The sequence below is a fragment of the Corvus hawaiiensis genome, chromosome 4 (genome assembly GCF_020740725.1).
Source record: "Corvus hawaiiensis isolate bCorHaw1 chromosome 4, bCorHaw1.pri.cur, whole genome shotgun sequence".
NCBI classification, from domain to species: Eukaryota; Metazoa; Chordata; class Aves; order Passeriformes; family Corvidae; genus Corvus; species Corvus hawaiiensis.
This window is the reverse complement of record NC_063216.1, coordinates 46,921,808-46,942,377: the sequence shown is the minus strand read 5'-3', so window position 1 is coordinate 46,942,377 and position 20,570 is coordinate 46,921,808. Positions and strand designations below refer to the sequence as shown.

Genomic DNA, 20,570 nt, shown 5'->3' with positions numbered 1-20,570 from the left:
AGAAATCCCTACACTGTTTCTGACAAGGAGTCGTTACTTTCTGTATACGTGAAATTTAGCAGGCTTCTCTTTTCATTGCTTGTGTTATGAAATGGCATGTAAACATTAAACTCAAATAAGGAACAATAAATTCTATTAATACAGTCACCTCACAATTAAGTATTTATGTAGATACTGCAGAAAGCTCATAGATATTTTCTAACTCCTTGGGGGCTGAATAAAATTAAATCAAAGGGAAAAGGAAATGTGGTGACGTAAATGCTCGCCTTTAATTAAACAGAATTAATCAAAATAAAAGTAAGTCATCTTCTAGTAGTCAAAGCAGCACTAGGGTAAATATGACGATATAGTAAATAGCCCAGCAGAAATACAAATGCTCCAAGTACAGGCACCCCCTAAAGAAAATGAGGTTTTTCCAAGACTGTAAACTGCCAAAGATGGGCTTTCGCAGAATCCTTTTTGGGTATTTTATAGAGCAGCTGTGAAAAACTATCTTCAAGATCCACTTTTAAATTTCAGCCTTGTTAGTTTGAAGCCGTGGGCTGCTGCTCCTCGGAAGTGAGAAGGCTGTCCCTTTGCAAGGGGCAGCACTGCAAACATCACTGTCAGCACATCACTCCCCGCTGCTCCCCGGGCTGTCCTACCGCCGGCTTTTGCAGCTCCGTCACCAGGTACGAGCACTGCCTAGCACACCTATTTTGTATGCACACACGTGGCATCTGGGAGTTCAGCCACTGCTCAGCTAATTGGCTACCTGCTTAATTACAACCCCAGCCAAGATAATGTTTTCTAAATGGGTGAAAGTGCAGAGCATCTCCACAGCTACTAATAAGGCTGTCACAGTCTGATTAGGTGGTGTAAGCACCATCAAGTAGTTAAACGTGGAAGACTGCAGGCAAGTGCTATAACCAATATAGCCAACAGCTATGACAGTACAAGTATTCTAAAATGTATACTTATACATTCTGGAGCCAGAAAAGTTAATTATCTGCTCAGACCTCTGAGGTACCACAGATCCTGATGTGTGACTGAAATATCTCAATATCAACAGCACTCATATGTGTTTCTAGAAGTATTTGGTGTCTCTGGAGTGTTCACATGAAAGTTAGGAGCACAAGACAGGAGCTTCACTCATTTCCCTGATGGAGCACTGAATTACCCACCATGCCATGGAAGATTTGTGCTTCATTTTTTATTTGAATTAACCAGGCCTCAGTTATTTTTCTGCTTTTCTTCACTAGATACAAGAGTTCCTTTTTTCCATGAATATTTTCATAAATCTAATCAGTTCATTTCTCAACCTTTTCTTTTTTCAACCAGGTAGGTTACATCCAAGTCTCCTGCTCTAAAGTGCTTTTTTAGTCTAACTTCCACAGCCCCCTTCCTCACCCTGCAGCTTTTCTAACATTCTTTAAAGAATACTGACACCAAAACATCACCCAGTGCCCATGCAATGTGATATGCAGAGGTAAAATCTTATTCATCCTGCAGTTCTGGGGCATGTTAGAGATACATCAGAGAGATATGGCCAGATTACCTGGAAAGCACAGTGTGTCTTTTCATAGACAGCTTAAAAGCAACGCTCAAGCTATCAAAACCCCAAAGGCTTCAGCTCTGCCCACTTATGCCAAGGAGTGATTAACCACTAAAACCTTCTGCATTCTCTCTTCTGCTCTCTCCTCTTTCAAAGCACACCCGCTTGTTAACCTCATGCTTTGAGAGAGTGGAAAGTCTCCACTGGAAGTGACTTGCCTTGTCCTGCATCTACTCCCATTGGGTGTGTCCCTGTAGCTTTCCCTTCTCATGCCAAGAAGTGTGATAGCCACCTCAAATTTTGTCAAGGTGACTTCAAAATACAGTACTAAGTTGTAAGCACTGTGTCTGTACTCTGCAGCACGGAAATTTCAAAACTGGAGACAAACCCGGTAAATCAAGTCTGTGTTATTTTTAAAGACTTCCCGTGCTAGCTGCAGTCTCTGCAGATTTATAAAACCATTTGGCAGCATGCTACACACCAGTAATTACCAGAGCAGGAAACGCTCAATAATACAGAAATACTTCATTGTCATTACAGATACACAGTATGATGTGAAGATAGAGAGATTTCTTTTAACCCTTTCCTTTATGTACCAAACAGAGAAACAAGAAGCCTTTACCCCAAACAAAAGAACTGCATGAAACTCTCCCCACTGCACTCCCCCCTGCTAAAAAATGCCACCAGGCTATCAGGGAGCCTCCAAAGCACCCTTTGGGGGCAGCTATCAGACTTGTCCAAGCTTTCAGTCCTGGAATAATGGGCAATTATGCAAAACAGATACCTTGCCAATGTGGACCAAAGAGATAAAAGGGCCAAATTCGGCCCTGTAACAAAGCAGCAGCAACGCTCTTGGCCTTCAAACACTACAAGGGTTTATATTTAGTTTTTAAACAAAGCATTAGATACATTGCAACCTTCATATAAAATGATCACTCAACCACTCAATTATCGCATCCACTCAGTTATCACAACCACTTAAGGGAATTCTGTAGTTTATACAGCATTTTTAATTACTCAGAACAAAAAACGCCCAATTTTGATCTAAGAAGTGACAGTTTGAGAAAATCTCCTAAGAAACAAGACTTCTCAAGCACTGAATCTTTATCAAGGTTTTCCCATCTGCAAGAACAGTGAAGAAGTGAAAATACGTAATAAGGAATTTTATCAGGCCGAAACCACGGAGGCTGTGGAAGATGATATACTGTTTGTAGCAGGAAAACCGTAATGTGTCTCTATTTAGCACATTCATGTGTGCCTATTTGCTCTAGATGCATGTATAATCAGCCCTAGTATAAATCAGAAATCATATGAAGGATTAAACATCAATTGCCTGTCCTCCTACACTTCCCATCCCTCTGCCAGGTCCTGATTAAAACAGAAGGCACAGTAGCAATGGTTGGAAACAGACTCTGAAATTGAAATAAGAGAGGAAAATAGCCATTTTCTTTTTGTAGCAGAACCTATAAAAGCCACATTAGTATTTGACTGTCAACAAATACCACCATATTCTGAAATTAGGAAATCTTGATGGTTTTAATAGGATCTAAAAGGTGCAGAAAAATGAGGATTATTAAAACTTTAAGATGTGACAATTACATTTGAGGATGGAAGTCAGTGTTATGCAAATAATTGTTTTAATATTTTTCAGGCATCCCACATATTATAACTATTTCTCAGTGACTAAGAGGGTTTCACACAATCTTTAAGTGTAATCTTTTGCTAGCTTCACCATCTGGGAGTTCACAGACAGCAATTAATCTTACTGGCTTTTTTCCAAGAGACTTACTGTAAGTCTGTGGCATGTCTTTCTTTTAAAAATCAAATTTGGGGGTTATTTTGTTTTTGCATGTGGCTTAAAACAGCCCACTATCAAAATAATATTAGGGAGATCAGGTCTCCAGAGAGCAACAGCATCTTTTATGAGAATAGCTGACAGAGCTCAAACTTTGCCTGATACTTGCCCTGAAGTATGCAGAAACTTCTTCAGAAATGAACAAATGGAGAAAACTTCTAACTACATGCAGATAAATCATAAAGAAACAAACTGCTGAGAGAACATAGGGCACCTCATCAGACAAGATGAGCACTAGTTGGTGAGATGATGCAAGAAAGGGCAGACTAGGAATGAAGGGGGGCAAAGAAGGAGAGCAGAGGACAAGTCAGGCCATAAAGCCCTTACACATATCTAGGGATATCCCTACCATTATGCATATGTATAGCTTTTTCCATTATGCATATTCAGGAGAGTTACAGTACATTTGATTTCTCAGGCCCATTTTAAAAAAGATTTTTCTTTGTTTTGTTCTGGATTTTTGGGGGGTTTGTTTTAAAATATCTCAGAAAAATCATGGCCAGGAAGATGATGGGAAAATATGAAAGACAAAAATAGTGTTCCAATCCTTCACCAACTGTCTGGAGCAAAGTGTCTGGGTGTAGAGTCACCCACACAATTCCTACTGTTCTGGACAGAGTCTACTGTATTCAAAGCATATGTAAATTTCAAAGTTCCTACAGCTCTGCCCACCAAAGCATTTACTAGAAACAGTGTTGTCCCTGCACAAGGCAGGGGGTTGAAACTGGATGATATTTAAGGTCTCTTCCAACACAAACCATTCCATGATTCTCTGGTTCTATTCCGGCATAGCTCAGTTTCAGATTTCTTTTTTGTTTTGTTTGGTTGTTGTTGGGGGGGGAGGGGGGGGTGGGTGTTACTTTTCTTTTGTTGGTTTTGGTTTTGTTTTAGTGCATTGCGAGTTTGTTCCTTCCAAAGATTTTGGTAAGACTGATGGTTATTCTGAAGGCTCAAGAAGTAAGGGTAGAAGAGGAATGTGAGTTAAGGTAAGTGCAACACATGAGTTGCATATAACACTGCCACTGTTTCAGATGCCTGCTAGTGTTGGGGATCAGGGTTTCTCGGTCTGTGGTCAAACCTCAGCAGTTTGACACGGTCTAAGAAATCAAAGCATGACAACAAGTTTCTTGTCCCCTAACACTCCACAGGTCAAATGGACAGCACAGCCACACAGGACATCACAGTCTACAAGCTAGTTGAGGAAAATACTGGCTCTCTTTAGACAGAACTCTTCTGTTTCATGTCGATTTGCCACACAATTAAAAGGAATAATGATCAACATAATTCACAAAATATATCTGTCACACTGCAAGATTAGACCAGCTGAAAAATAGAGCAACATGGCTTTTTTATCTCAAACTGTACTCAAGTCAAGTGGCAGCACTCCCAGATATAATTGTAAGTTTTCCATTTTATTCAACTGTTACAAACAAACAGCAGGGAACTTCACAGGAGCAATTTCATGGGAAGGGCCAAAGGAAAGTAATAAGATAAAACAAAACACTTTAAAGAACACAACTACCTCCCAGTATGGCAGCCTGCTGGGCACACTGAATACGGAAAGGCTTTGCTTCAGAGAAAGGTCATGGGTTTCTTTTCTCTAAAAACCTGTCTAAAATGGCTTTTTTCAAAACATCATCTAATAGGTCATTACCAACACATACAGATGAAATTTGTACTCTCAGCTGTGGTTCACGTTCCTCAGCTGCTCACACCAGCTGAGGCAGCTGCTCACACAGGAAGCCCCTATTTGCAACAAGGCAACACTATTAACAGTCCTAGACTTCCATAAATGGTCAGATTCTTGTGTTCAGATTTCTAGACCAAATTCCTATTCACAGCTGGTTAAGTGGAAACATTTCCTTAACTACGTTGTCAGACTACTCTGCCATTCAATGGACATATTTCACTCTTTTGTAATAGGAACTGCATGCATGAAATATGGAGGACAAGAGGGATAGAAATCAACTTTGCGGTCACACCACCCCCTTCACCTCCTTCTTCAGAAGGAGGTCTGCAGACCTGCTACACAGCACACGGAGAGACTGTGACAAGTCAATGCTTCCTATAGCGAGTCCTTCCTATCAGCTGCTGACCACCACAGACAGATCTAGTCCCACTCCATAGCCATGCTACCACTGGCTTCCTTGTCCACAAAAAGGAACATAACCATTGCAAAATGAAAGCTTTTATAGCTCTGCATCTCTGGGCAGCAGAGCATAAGGTGAACAGACACAGGCAACAGGGAGGACCTTTCCTACTACCCACCCAAAGTTGATCAAGGGTATACACAGCTTACACAGCTACCTGGAAGTATATTATTTCTAACACTTCAAATTATTATTCAGATTTCATGTTGTTTCCTAAAACAACAAGTTGTAACTCTTTCACCTTCATTTTTGAGCCTCCAATCACACTTCCTCCCATAGCCCCACAATAGCTAAATTTGCACAGCTTACCAGGTTTAACTTTGCTGACGAATACTGGATGAGCGCTTATCTGCAGATATGCATAATGAGTTTTTCACTGTTTCAGATACAGGAGAATAATAGCTTAGGAAGATGTTCTAGCAGGAGCATTCCCAAACAAGCTTACTTTGTGCTTCATATACGAAAACTCTCATCTCTTTCTAAAAATTCCAAACATGCTTTTGACTTTGGTTAAGATAAGATCTCCAGCAAAATGCTACAATAGCTCCACATTTGACTTAGGTCCCACTGCGCTGCGGCATGCTACTGCGAGCGCCAAGTGCTTTTGTACTGCAAGTGCCTTTCTCTGCATAGAAAACAAACCCACCTGTTCTAATTCCTTGAGAGTATGACTACTTCCCTGTCAATACTTTAGTTCCTCCAGGTCTTGTTAAAGGCCTCACATGGGAAAGAGTTTACAGATTTCATTCTTATTTTCAAAGTCAACACCACCTTGCTGTTCGCCCAGACTGAGCTATTTGTTCAATGATTCTTTATGACTAATCCATTCACTAGTCACAGATCTTTCATGCCTTCTAACCTGCCTGTAATGATGTTGGCTTTTACTGTAGTAGGATGTTTACTGTAGTAGGATGTTTACTGTAGTAGGATGTTCACTTGACTTTGTGAAGTCTTTTTCAAACAGTAATTTTGCAACGCTGGGGAAAGCTGTATAAGAGCCCCACAAGACTGTGATGCTTCTGAGGAGCTGTGGCTCTCAACAGGAGAAGAGGAAAAAAAAACAGGTATCTGGACAAATTTCTTCTGCCTTTTTGCTTGTGAAACATGAGTTAAAATATTACACAAGAACTGAAGGACAAAGAATAAGATGTTACATGATGGCAATACCCAGCAGTAATTATTTTTCTTCTTGGTGAAGTAGTCTTCCTCAATTCTTTTCTGGGGAAAAACTCTTACTCTGGAATATCATAAAATAAGCACATTCATCTTTGAACAAAAAAATTTGCCTTCTGCAATGTTTAAATATACGCTCCTAAAATGAAAACGCTACCCACCATTAAAAGAGGTTTTTTCTTTTTTAAAGGAATTTCTCTCCATGCAGAAAAACTACACACCACTTTTTGGTAGTTTGTGCTGCCACTTCCATTTTCTATTGCAGTATCCTGCAATAGAAAGGAGGGGCCTTCTCCTACCTTTTGGTATTTCCTCTGTGTACTGGGATAGAGTTAGATTTCTTCCTACTAGCTTTTGTGGGGCTCTGTTTTGGATCTGTGCTGGAAACAGGGTCAGAAATACAGAGATGCTTTCATTATTGCAGAGTAGGCCTTACAAAGCATCAAAGGAACCTTTTTGCTTTCTCACCCCATTCCACAAGTGAATGGGCTGGGGGTGCACAAGGAATTGGAAAGGAGGAAAACCAGGACAGCTGACTCCAACTGACCAAAGGGATATTCCATACCATATGGCATCATGCTGGCAATAAAAATTGGGTGTAAGAAGAAGGAAGGGGAGGGGGGTTTGCACTGCTTTCTGCTGCACAGGTGGAAGTGGGAGAAATAACAGGTTAATTCAGGAATTAACCCAACCATGGCAGCAAAATCCCCTTAATGCCCAGTAGACACCTGTCATGCAGCAAACATGAAAACTACTCTCTTTCAAAGAAAAAAGGGGAGTGGGGGAAGATTTTAGGTTTTCAAGATACCTGTCTTTAAATACCTTTAAATCCACAGTCTCATGGCTTCCTGAAACAGGAGACTCTGACCTACATCTGTAACAGACTTCTTTGGTATGTTCTCTTGCAAAGAATTCTGCCTGTATACTCTAAAGTTACACAGGGAAGCATTATCTCTATTGCTGTTTACAGCCCTTCATTTTTTGTCATAGGGGCTTCTATTCCCGTCAAACCTTTCCGCCAGTATAAAAATATTTACCCTGCCTTCAGTATGCTCTCTCCTGCCTTTTTACGCTTCATTTTTGTTGCCCTCTTTCAACTCCTCTATGTTTCCTACTAGTTTTTTTTCCATAGTCATTACTCCTCTTTAGCGCTGCCCATAATTAAGGGTGAACACAGTCTTAACAGTGCTTTAAAAGTAGACTTTTCAGAGGCAACCCATTTTCTACTATCACATCCTACTTTGATCGTACACATGCTCTCTGAAACGATACTAGAGGGGTAACTATATTTTCAAAACAGGTACCTGTGTAACACTACTTCAGATTATCCTTGCCAAACACCACTACATTTCTCCAAGATTAAATTCATCTACTCTTCGAGTGGTTTCATGTTCTCCAGGGAGTACGAAGCAGTTTCAAAGGGAAAAGAACAGAAATTCGCCCTTTATTTGATAGTGGGAGGAGCTTTGAGGCTTTTTTTGCTGCTGTTGTGTGAAAGGCACTCAGTTATTGATAACTAAAAGAGGTTTTCTGGCCTTAGAGAAAGCTGTGAGAGAGCACAGCAGTTAAACCACAAATACCAAACCACCAAGATTGTAAGTGCAAGAGAGGCAGTGTACCTTACACCACTTTCAAAGTGATAGTTTTTGCTTGTAAACAAGGCAGTTCCACACAACCTCTCAAAACACCAGCCTGACTAAGCCTATAAATTTATAGGATTAGTATTGCAACATTTTATTTCTACAGCATCATCTCTTCCAAGCATTTGAACTATTGTAACAGGACCAACACTTAAGGCAACTCAACACAGGAGACAGAAGTAAATAATACTCCTTTTCACTGAATTTGTTCCTACCTTGCGATCGTTTAGAAACTGAACCAAGCAGCTGTGTTACTGCTTGGCCAGACACCCTTCCAGCAGTGCCTGCACACTCCCTCTCTTCCCTGGGACTCTGGGGGCAGCCACCACCAGGACCTCCCTGCCCCAGTGTCACTGCCACCACATTGGCAAGAAAGGATATGAGAGGAGGGAGAAGTTGTCAGGAAGTCAAGGAAAAGCCTCAATTCATCCAATTTCTCCAAACTGAAGTATCTCAAATTTGCTGCTTGAACAAAAAACGCAACAAGTTCAGTCCTTTGACCTCATCCTCTCCAGAGCTCTTCACTACAGAGGGTTCAGGCAGTGTTTGACTCCAAGATTAGGCACACTCATTTCCAATTTCTCCAACAGACCAGACACGAACAAGGTATTTCCCTGCCTTCTCCCTCCTTTCTCATGCAAAAAGAAAACAGGCTGAGCTGGTGAGGGCAACACTTTCTTCTCCCCATACGAGGGCCACAGGGAGCATGGAACCTTTGAGCACAACTAATCTGGTCAGGTTGCATTCTGCCTTTCACACAAGGGGACGCTGCCCTGTGTCCCCACAGCAGAGTGCTGTCCATGCTCACACAGGCCACAGCGTGCTCCACTCTTGTCACAGGGGCTCCTGCCTCTGCCCCTCTCCAGGGCCCAGCAGCGTTTCTAACGCTTCACACCAGTGCTCACACAGAAGTCCATCCTCTCATTCCCTCAGCACTAAAAAGAAAAACACGTGCCTCAAGGGGGAAAAAAGGTCTCCAGATCATTCACTTCAGGTAGAAGCCACAGCTTTTATTAGAGACAGCTCTATCCCTGGTCTGCGTTAAACCAGCCACGCCACCAGTGCCAGCAGCAGCAGCCGTCACGTATGAGGCGATAACACAATCCCAACGTAAACCTCTGGGCCTGCAAAGCCCTGAAGAGTGATCTGCAGTGTGCTAAGTTGTTCCATGCCCATGTTTATACACACACACCCCCCCCTAAACACCTGAAAGGATTATGTTCTGTTTCCATTTACATGCTCTTAGTTTCAGATTTCTAAATTATGCTGTGCAGCAAGAACTAGAAACTTACTGCTGGCGATGAGAGTTTCTTCTTCTCTTGATTCCAGTGCTTTTTCAAAGACAGATGAGCCAAGTTACCAAAATAGTTCCCTCTCCCCTCTATGAAAGCACTTCACAGAACTAGCTTGTGATTTAGAATCAGACACTTTTCTAAAACCAAGCAAGAATGGAATTACAGCTAATCACATTAGCCTATAACTTTTTTCCCCTCTAAAAGCAGGATTAAAGGCAGAGATGGGGAACTTCCCACATTCCCACACACCAGCTGCATTTTTCCAGACTCAGCTTGCTGAACAGCTAATAGAATTACCATCCACAGACCTAGGATTTTCAGGGATTACTCTGCAGAGATTGCCAAAGGAACTAACTGGACTGTAATTCCTAGCTTTGCACTACCAGGAAGGGATAAAGAGACCTTAAAATGACATTGAGAAGTACCCCAGAGGGAGCCCCGGCCTGAAGAAGTTGCAATCTAGATTTTGTAACACTATGGAGACGCTGATCTTGAACTATATTGAGAAGAAAAACAAAATGAACTGAAAGCCCAGGTCTGGAGATGTGATTAATGAGAGGAGTGACAAGGTAAGGGACAAGGAATTGCCCTCCAAGAGTGATGCTGATGCACCTTTGTTTAAAGAGATCAGTGTACATTTTAATACCTTATCAATTCCTGCATTATGGTTGAGAGCACGTATGGCCAAGTTCTAATCGTCAAATGACACACGAAAATAGCTGAAAAACTATTAATTTTTCTGTTCAAACGGGAAGATGAAGAAGGGGAGAAAAATTTCTGTTTACATCCTGCAAAATGTAAGTCACTCATATCAAACCAACCATACATACATAAAACTTTGACCTTTGTCATGACACAAGCAGCAATAATCACTGAGGATACCTTTATAATTACTATTTTCCATTTCCAAATACCAAAATCTAAAGGCATACTCCACCCCCCATGGCACCACAAATACAATGTAGGTTTCACTGTACAACTCTTAGACTTTCTAAAGGATAAACATTGAAAATTTGAGCCTAGGAAATTAGAAGTTTCCTTTTTTCCCCATTTCTTTTCAAGGATTTGATCTTTCTCAGTCAAGACACCTAAAAATAAGCTCAGCAAAGAGAAACAAAAACTAGTTCAGATAGATCTAGTTTCAATTCCAAACTTCAGCATTCATTCATGAAACAAAGATTCTTAATACAAATTCAGAAGAAAAGGCACTTTCTTCAAAATGCTGTTTTAAAAAACACAACCAGCAATTTAAAGACGCTTAAAGCACAGGCTTCTGCAAAGCATCACGTACTGCTGAACAAATAAAAAATCCAAGACCCTCACTCAGTCTGCCAAGCCACCTGCACAGACATGGAGCCAATGGAATTAACAGTGGGAGAGATGCAAGGGGACAGAGGAAGAGGCACTAAGCTCCCTCCCGCGGCCACTGGAGCCAAGGGAGGTGCAACCCTTTGCGCCCCAGGGTAGGAGCAGAGCTGCTCAGCTGCTTCATGAGCCTGGTCAGCAAGGCACGGACAGGAGTTTAACAAAGGGGTTCTTGCCTTTGAAACTGATCATCCAATGCAGCCCTGAACCTGCTGAAGAGGACCCTGCTCTCAGTTACAATGCTTGGGCCTGAAGCAATTTAAGGAGTGCTCTTCACAACCAAAAAGAAAAGGTTGCTGCCCTTTATTAAGTTTGACAGCTTCTTGCTCTCTCCTCCCCAGACAGGCAGCAGAGATAATGAATCAAAAAGGAAAAAGGTCCACAACCAACAATAAAATAACAACTCCCCTCAAGAGAGAAGAGAAAAAAAAAATTTTTTTTAAATATTAGTGGCACTTAGTTGGAGGGGTGGGGGGAAATGTTGCCCAAATCCATCTTTCACTCAAACTGTTTCAAAACCTAACAAACCCCATGGGTTCACATGGTGACCTGCCTCAGCTGGAAAACACAGGGATCTCTGATGAACAGCAAGGTTACTTATTTTGTCTCTTTGCAAGCCTTCTGCACAAAATGGAGCACTGCTCAAGTTATAAGAGCTGGAGACATGTCCTCAGTCCCACCTTCAATGTCAAACTCCACCAAGGACCAGATTGTTAGTTATGACTGACAGGTATTTTACAGCACTACAAACATGCACTACGCATCATCTGTTTCTGAGGAGGTCTCTAACACATACCTAAAGATAGAAAAATCATACTTGGCCTGAATGAATCAATGTTGGCAGGAAAAAAAAAAAGGATCTGCTGCAGAACTTGGCTGAAGCTGGATCTTTTTTGCTCCTTGCAGGGAGTTTGGAAAGCAGAAATTATCATAACAGGACACAAAGGACAGAGAAATAAATCAGAGAAACCCAGAAGGGCTCACAGTGGGGAGCAGAGAGGAGGAAAGAACTCACCTCTTGTCTGTACCTTTACGCAACGGGGTAGATACACAGACAGGACAGCACAAAAGGCACTTAGATATGGGACCAGCAGATTAAATAAAAGAAGAAATTAACTGCAAAGACTTTGGAAACAGAGCTATGCCTATAAAGGGACAATCTCACAGACCTCTAATGCCAGTCCAAGGACACTTTGCCGCAGGATTTCTGGAGCAGTGGTATGCAGGATATCAGATGCAATCAAAGCTCAGTGTATTCCTTCCCTTATTGTAGCAGAATACCACCATGGAAAGCATAAAGGCCATGGCACAGTCTCCTAATCTTCCCCCCCCACCCCCTTCTCCCTGAAATCACGCAAAGCTGGCTGCCTCAAATCACAGTTTCAGTGTCATTATTTTTGCTTGCAAAAGAGCCTGAACAGCATCAAAAACAATCAGTCAAGATTGACTACACCTTAGGGTAGCACTTTAAAAAGAAGAAAGAGGAAGGGGAAAAAAAAGATACTGGAAATGGTTATTCACCTTTAAGCCACAGTCACCACCAAGACCTCAGATCTGCTTTCATAAGAGGGAAAGGTACTACAGGGTCTGACATCGTTCATTAGAGTTGAAAACAAGCTGGCATTATGACACGTGACCGCAATGGACAGACAGATCTCCCCATGCCAGAGGAGGGAGAGGCTGACATGATCTTGGGGGACCAGACCCACTCAACTCCTGCTTGTCTTAGAGAAGGTTCATTTAGGTCCCCATGTAGGCCACACAAGATTTTCAGTTCTGTCAAGCCAGAGGCTCTCTGCAGACACAGCACTGCCCATATCCCTGTACCTCAAGCAGCTCTAGACTCCCTCAGCAGATTCTCTTCCCCTTAAGCCTCACTGTGTTGAATATAGATCCCAAAAAATGGGCGAAGCTCTAGATTTGCCACTCTACTTCGTGTCAGAAAGTTGCCTGCTGGCTACAACCCACTAAAACCTCTTCTTATCTGAGTTTCTTTCTTAAATCAGTGTGATTGCTAAGTTATGTACAGGGTCCATATTTTGGCATTCCCCAACTACGCATTGCCCACATCCCCTCCTGCACTACCCACTGCACTTGGTAATGCTGACTGCCTCAGCTTGGTGTTACATATCTCCTTCCCCCACTCAGACTTCAGCAATTAAACCATGCTGTGATCAAGAGCCACAGACATCCCTTTGGCTGGCTTTACCCTAGCACTGCTTCCCCCTGATGAAATACTGTGTGCAGTATTTACTTGGAGAACGTTAAACTCTTCAGACAAACACTTGCCTTACATACAGTATTGGGAGGAGGAATCACACCTGCCTCCAGCCATTTTATGAGCTTCACCTACTGAACAGCTCATGCATCATCAACCACTTAGCACCCTGCCACTTACAGCCCGAAGTACAGCTGGCAGCATCTACTAGACAGCAAGTGTGCTGCTGGATTGGGGAGATAGCAGTGGGGAAGCCAGATGGCTTCAACGGACCTGCTGGCCATCTCCTACGTGCTGGACCCTCTGTAATTACCATGCAATAAAACTTCCATCCCACATCTGTTGGATTTGAGGGGCAGACTGGCTTGACACAAGCTGGGATTTCTCTCACCAGCCCTGCTCACTGTTTTGTGCCCCAAGCACTTGAAACGGTGACCCACTCCACCTGACCTCTGATCACAAAACCACTCTGGATAATACATGTATTGTAGCTGGCCATCCCAAACATACCCTACCAAGTATTTACCAAGTATTGTGCCTGACCCAATGGGAACCAATTCTGAGAAGTCACCTTTCTCTTTCTGTTTAACAAGAAGGAAGAAAAAAAATCATTAGACAGAGACAACAAAAGGCACAGTTAATACAAAGGTGCTGCTGTCCAATAGGACCTCTTGCATTTTAGAACTGCAAATTCAATCAGAACAGAAATCCAAGGGGTAGTGGATAAAGATCCAGGTTAGATGTGATTCAGGAGTCTCTATCTTCCTTGCAAATGCTGCTCCATCACAGATACAGCAACTACTGCAGCCCCATGCCACAGCAAAGTAGCTATGTCTTCCCTGCCTAAATTATCTCCCTGCACTCATTAACAGCGCTCCCCCACTCCAAGTCTTATTTGGGATTCAGCTCACGAAGCTGACTTAACCCATCCTTAAACCCACAAACCATCTTTCTTTCTCAAGCGGCACACAGATCCCATCACAGGAATGACCTGTGCTTTGCAGCACTGCTTCCTTTCAAGGTCAAATTGAGCATGTTTCATTTGATCACATTCACAGGCTCAAAGCCATTCACCCCGAGGGCCACAGCCCTGTCAGTTTACTTTATGTCGTGATGATAACTGTGCCAAGCCATTCCCACTTACACCTACCCCAAGTGATGCAGCTGCAACAGAGACAAATGAACAAAGCTGGAGTGTTTGCCAGTAACATCTGCTGACTGCCACCTATGCCAAGGCAGAAGGGTCCAAAGGAAGGGAGGACATAGTCACCTGGGAGGACATAGTCACCCTCTGGTGTCAGAAGCTAGGACCGTGCTCAAGGAAGCCTTTCAGAAACATGTGAGACAGTACTAGTCTTAAGCCTCTGAGGGAGTAGCAATAGAGGGACTAGCTTAGAGGCATGAATTTCATACTTGTCTCATTAGAAATCATGCTTGTGCAACTTAGACAGTATTAAAAATACCTGAGCATCGTTTACCTTTTTTATCCTTTTTCTATTTTTCTCCTTTTATCCCTGTAAGTTCTAAGAAGTCAGAGGCCACATAGGAAAAGCCAAGTACACAACAGCAGGAAAAATAACTGTGTCATCAAAACACAGAACCTAAAACTTGAGATTCATTCCCCACATTCATATCAAATCTCTTGCCAAAACTTATCCTCACTGCTGCATTTTTTTCACTTAGAAGAACCGGTCCATTTACACATGTACATTTTTCTCCAAGTTTATTCTGAAAATATTATTTACAATGCACTTGGCAGATTAGGGCATTACATAAACATTAGATGCTATAGCATAAGCTCTTGCATAAGGAAAGGGATTTCTGAAGCTCTTAAAATTATCATGAGATTTCTGTAGGCTGAACCCAGGTTTAAACAAGAGCCAGGCAATATACATTAAAGTTAACATTATAATGTGCACAGAAGAATAATTCATACAGAGGAAGACTGTTCAGTTGTCTTTAGCTACATGTATGGGACTTGAGTTTTTAGTTCATTCTTCAGGTCCTACTCAGTCTTATGTTCTGAACTACAAAAAGAATAAAAATATTTTCATCTAGACAAAGAGAATTGCAAACAATTTTTTTTAAAGTTTAAAAAGGAAAGTAATTCATTATTTCTGTGTACACAACCGGAAAAGACAGCCAAACAGAACAAGATGAAAAAAAGTATTCCTTTCCCCAGGAGTATCATCCTCCTGAAATTTGTACCAAACAGAACACACACAAGAAATGTGTTTACCGATGGGGTATGAGTCATGCTCCCAGGTGAGGGTTAGAAAGACTATCACTTCCAATTCACAGGAGCAGGACTGTGGTGTTGTTATCTTCTGTTAATAAGAAGCAACGGGGATTAGAATAAGCAATCAGTAGTTGCAAGCCCTATGCTATCCTCCAACATCATAATATTCAACTCAGGAATATTTTCTCATTTGCTGTGTTTTGCCTTACCTCAGCGCACAGACATGTTAAGGTTTCACCTGCTTCATATTGTTATTAAAATGCTTAGCATCTGTATAAGTAGTTTGGTCTAGACAGAACACAAAAGGTAGACAAATACTTCTGTGTTATCTTAACTCCCCAAAATATTTACGATCACTGAGAAATGCTGGAAAATATTTTAATAAAAACCTCCAGTCAATTCTCACGTACATTCATTACAAGCTAAGTAACAGCATGAGAAAACATGATGCAATATCATCAGCCTTAAAAAAATCGAGTACATTGAGAAGAAAAAAAAAAATCCATTAACTGCTCCCCCTCTTCATTGTGAACTGTAACAACTTGCCACTGTAATAATGCTGTAGAAGGAGATGGTCATCATGCTTCACCTACAACGCTGCGTTCATTATGGGTCACTAGCCACCAACACCACAGAGAAAATGTAATTTCTACTGCAGGCCTGCAGAGCAGAGAAACCACAGTATCTCTGAAATGTAACAGTACGGAAAAACAGCCCGGACTTTGTCCCATCAAACAAAAGTCACTGCTGGGATAATAAATTGACTTTTTAAGCCAAGAAACACACATACCAGTAAAGTCAAGTTTCTGGAAACCTATTGTAACTCGAAACTGCAAAGGTATCTGAAGTGTCATTTAGAATTTTTCAAAAAGCAAATTAAAAAGGCGGGCAAAATTCTCTTTTGCATGAGGACACAGACAACATGCAATTGAATCTTTCCCCCTGTCCCTTAAGTGTATTTAACAGTACCTTCTGAAGTTCTCCAAAGAGATGGCAGAAAAGCAAGAGCAAAGAGAGGAACACAGAGGACACAGAAACAACCAGCTACAGTCCCATCCCCAGGATTCATACAGTTTAGAAGAGCAATTACAGTACTGCATTCTGGTCTGTAGGAATATACATTTTAAATGGATGGAAAATGACTAATCTTCTTTTTCTATCACAAAACGCTACTCAGTTGCAGTTTCTCTGCAACTCCACCAGCATGAGCAGCAGGCTAGTTCTTCGTCATTTGCAAATGTAGCATTTATTTTATCCTGCCATATGTAGTCAAGGGAATTCAACCAGGAGAGAAGGGCTCTGTTCCACCCAGTTCATCCTCTACCTTCACAGAGGGAAGAAGACAAAGCAGAAGAGGAAACAGTGAAAAATAATGTTCTGGGTAGAGTTCAGATGCAGTGAATATCATCTGAATCATTTCACATTACATACTCTATGCTACTGCCTTTACTTTGCCAGTTACTTTCAGAGTTGAACACTGGGGCTGCTTATCAGCAGCACTGCAGGGAAGAGGTCACAACTGAAAACAGCACAGGAAGGGACCAAAGAAGAAACTTCCCTCCCAGTAACAGGGCAATCCAAGCAGAAGCTCAGAAGCCAGCTCGTGGCTCAGACAAGGAAAACTCTAGAAGAGATCCCCATGGCCTTGGAAGTGCAGCTGCTTGCAGAGGAGAGGGAGGGCAGTGAGTAAATAAAGTGTGAGGCAGGATCCCTCCCACCCTCCCTTATTCAAATAAATCACTTAACTTTTCAGAGAGCAGCAAATCTCCTTACTCCTCTGGATTAAAGGCAGACTTAAAAGAACGTTTGTTAACAGACTACCCTCTCCCAGGGACATTCCTGATGCATGCCGGCTAACCGCATGCAGAAGACTATGTTAAAGACACCCTTGATTAAAAAATGAAGAGTTTATTTCTAAATAAAACGATACCTTTAAAGACAATTAAAAAGCTTACTGGATGTGGGATACAATTTTAATTTTGCTTCTATGGAGCCTGATGACCATTAGACAAGTGTCTCTAGTATAAGAGTATCTCTTTGAAACATCAGCTGGCCTTTTGCCATCCTGTACTACAAAATTCAAGGTCTCAGGTCTCCCATGCAAGGAAGGGACATGTGCACGCCAGTCACTTCAGAAGACAACTTTTAGGCTGCTTACTAAGGGAAGCTGAGTCCCTATGGGATTCTCACCAAAATTTCAGGAAGCAATGATATTTTATCCCAGCACCAAATAGGTTTCTGAAGATTTCATTTGCCTGCCTACAGGCAAATGTTTTTCATAACGATCACAGCATTAAAAGAGGGAGAGTTAATAATAAAAAAATAAAGGCTAATTTACATTTCACTACATAATATCGCAGAACTAAGTAGGTAATTTAAAAAATATGTTAAAATATATGACATGAATGAGCAATATTGCAAAAATACCTGTTACAAAAAATGTTCATTACAAAAGGAGCAAGAAAGTGGAGCGGAGGAGAAGTGCTTGTTCCAGGGGAATAAGTCAGATGAACAGGCACATACCACACAGATACTAGGGAAAAGAAATAGTCAACAGGGTGAGATACTTTGTCAATATGTTGTTTAGTAAGAAACAATAATCCTCAGGGATCAAAGAAACAAGAGGAATCCCCTACAAAAAAATGCTTATTTTGTACATACAAACTGCTTCAGTCCTGCATGGGAACCAGGTCTAACCCCAAAATGCCTTCTCCAGCTTGGATGAAATACCAACATGACGACATCAAGGAACTCCAGTATCATCTGTAAACTGACATGTTTTACAACTAAAGAACACAAACACTACAAATGCTTTCCTGAAACTAAGCCTCCATGTGACCTATTCTCAGAGCCAAATTTTCTTCCTGAAGATAGTGAGACAGATGCTGGTGCTGGGTGTGGAACATAAATCCACTGACTCAAACCCCACTGTGCAATGGCTCACAACATCAGGGCAGACAAAGTAGAGGTGGCACACACTCTCCTTATACCTTCTGGGCCAAATCTCCACCTACTAAGTCTACAACAAACCTCTCATTAGCTTCAGGAAGTAAAACTCCCTGTGTCCACAGGCATCCCAACCAACAGAACACTGAAATCACTTTTGCTGGTTTGCTAAAACATGAAAACGCAGAAAAGGCAATAGCTCAGGGAAGCTGACCTCAGCACACTGCAGGTATGGCCTTTCTCTCACATCTTCATACCAAAGCAAACTAGCAAAATGTGAGTTAAATAGCTGACCTTTGTGTTACATCACAAGCTGCTTGTGAGGACACCAAACTTCCTCCTAACATTCTTGTAAGGGCTCACTTGTATTGTAACAAAAGGCAAACATTGTTCTGATGGTTTCCTTAATATCGACACTAACAAAATGCTAAATAATAGCATAAAAGTACTTTATCCCCTGCTTTCCCCAAGCCAACAAACTTCAGAATATGTGTAATAGTAATTTCATCTTCCTGGTACTTTTTCCATTTCCTTTCTCTATATAACTCAAACCTGTTTCAAAAGAAAAACATAGTTTCAACACATCTCCCAGCAAGTCTTGCAATTATTTTCAGAAAGCCTAGTAGTAGCTCAGTATGAGTAAAACAAAAAAAAAAGGTCATATTTAGTATATCTGAGTTTGTCCATATTTTCTTCTTCTTCTTCTTTATTAATGCTTTGCCTTTGGAAAACAATGCAGTTTTGGTGGCACTGCTTTCCTGTCAGCTTCTCACAGCGAGCATTTTGGTAACTTCTGGTTACAATGAACCCAAATTTTGGAACATCATATACATGCTTCTGGGAAGAGGGTAGAGACACATTCACTAGTTCTCTCTAAAAAGTACCACCTTTCCCTTAGATCTGCTCCACCAGTACTAGAGCCAGTAACTGCAAGGGAAGGGGATGAGACAAAAAACCAAAAACAAACAAAACAACAACAAAAAAACCACCAGAGAAAAAACAAAAAGGCAACCTCTTTTCACATAGATAACAACGGGAACTGAGAAAGCTAGTGACTTTTTTACACCTCCCAATTAACCAAGCTGCTCAAAGCTCAAGAAGGAAGAGCAACAAGTATATGAAAACAATCCTGGTATGTTCTGCTTTCATGACCACCAGAGCCATTTATTTTGTCTCCAAACTCTCACATCAGGTTTTATCAACAGGGTTGACCTGAACCTTCACTTTCCAGCACGCACATTTTTCTGCCCCAGCAGTCTCAGGTGACGCTCATCGGATGCACACACCTGGGATCCAGAGAACCTCCCTTCCACTTTGCCACCAACTTGCAATTACAGTTACTTGCTGAAAGCCACAGAACATCACCTAAGATGAAGATAGCAGCATGTACTTATTTTGGTAAAGAAGTGCTTTTCAAGGGACTATTATAGTGGCAGAACAATTAGAGCTTACTTTTAAATATTTAAACTTACAGTTCATGGGGAATTTGCTCAGTAATCTATTCAATTCTTTAGTAATAATCTAAGGAGAACAATCCAATTTCAAATTCTTTAAATCTGTCATTAAAATCTCTCTTTAAATCTCCCATTTCAGCATCCCCAATGATGTAACAACCTTTTAAATAAAGCTAGTGATTGCTCATTAACAAGATGAAGTCTTCACTGTAGTTTTTGCAATAGTTTTTTGGGGAATTCATGTATGTCTGAAGAGACTATAGCAAAACAACTTGTAGTCTGGAAGGGCTATCTTAGCAACTTCTGTAATCTCTGAGTTGGTAGCAACATGGATCGCCAGACATGCTCAAGACTTAGAAGCAGTAACAGAAAGAAACCAAATACTGAATCCTGCACCCAGAATCCTCAAGGAAAACGATGTGCCTACCGATAAAGGAATCAAGTGCAAGGACATGCCTTGCCTCCGCAGCTACTCCCACTGCCAGCTGGATGCATCCAAAGGCACACTGCCTTTTATCTGGCTGGCAAGGCTACAACCAGGTCCTGATCAGACACCCTCTAAAGTAAATACCATTATATGAGTGAGTCAGGGCAACAAACCATTTGGAAAGCCCAGTTTAAGGGCTAGCCAACGGATTTTTTTTTCTTTCAGTTTGGAGCCTGTGGTCCTCAAGCGTCCCCCCAAACTAGAAAGACTTTGG

The 20,570-nt window shown here is 41.5% G+C and overlaps 1 protein-coding gene across 1 annotated transcript in view; it reads right to left on the bottom strand.

The window, feature by feature from the left end:
* The window catches only part of PPM1H (protein phosphatase, Mg2+/Mn2+ dependent 1H), a 141,279-nt gene that overhangs the window by 119,513 nt on the left and 1,196 nt on the right, over nt 1-20,570 (bottom strand). The window lies entirely within an intron of this gene.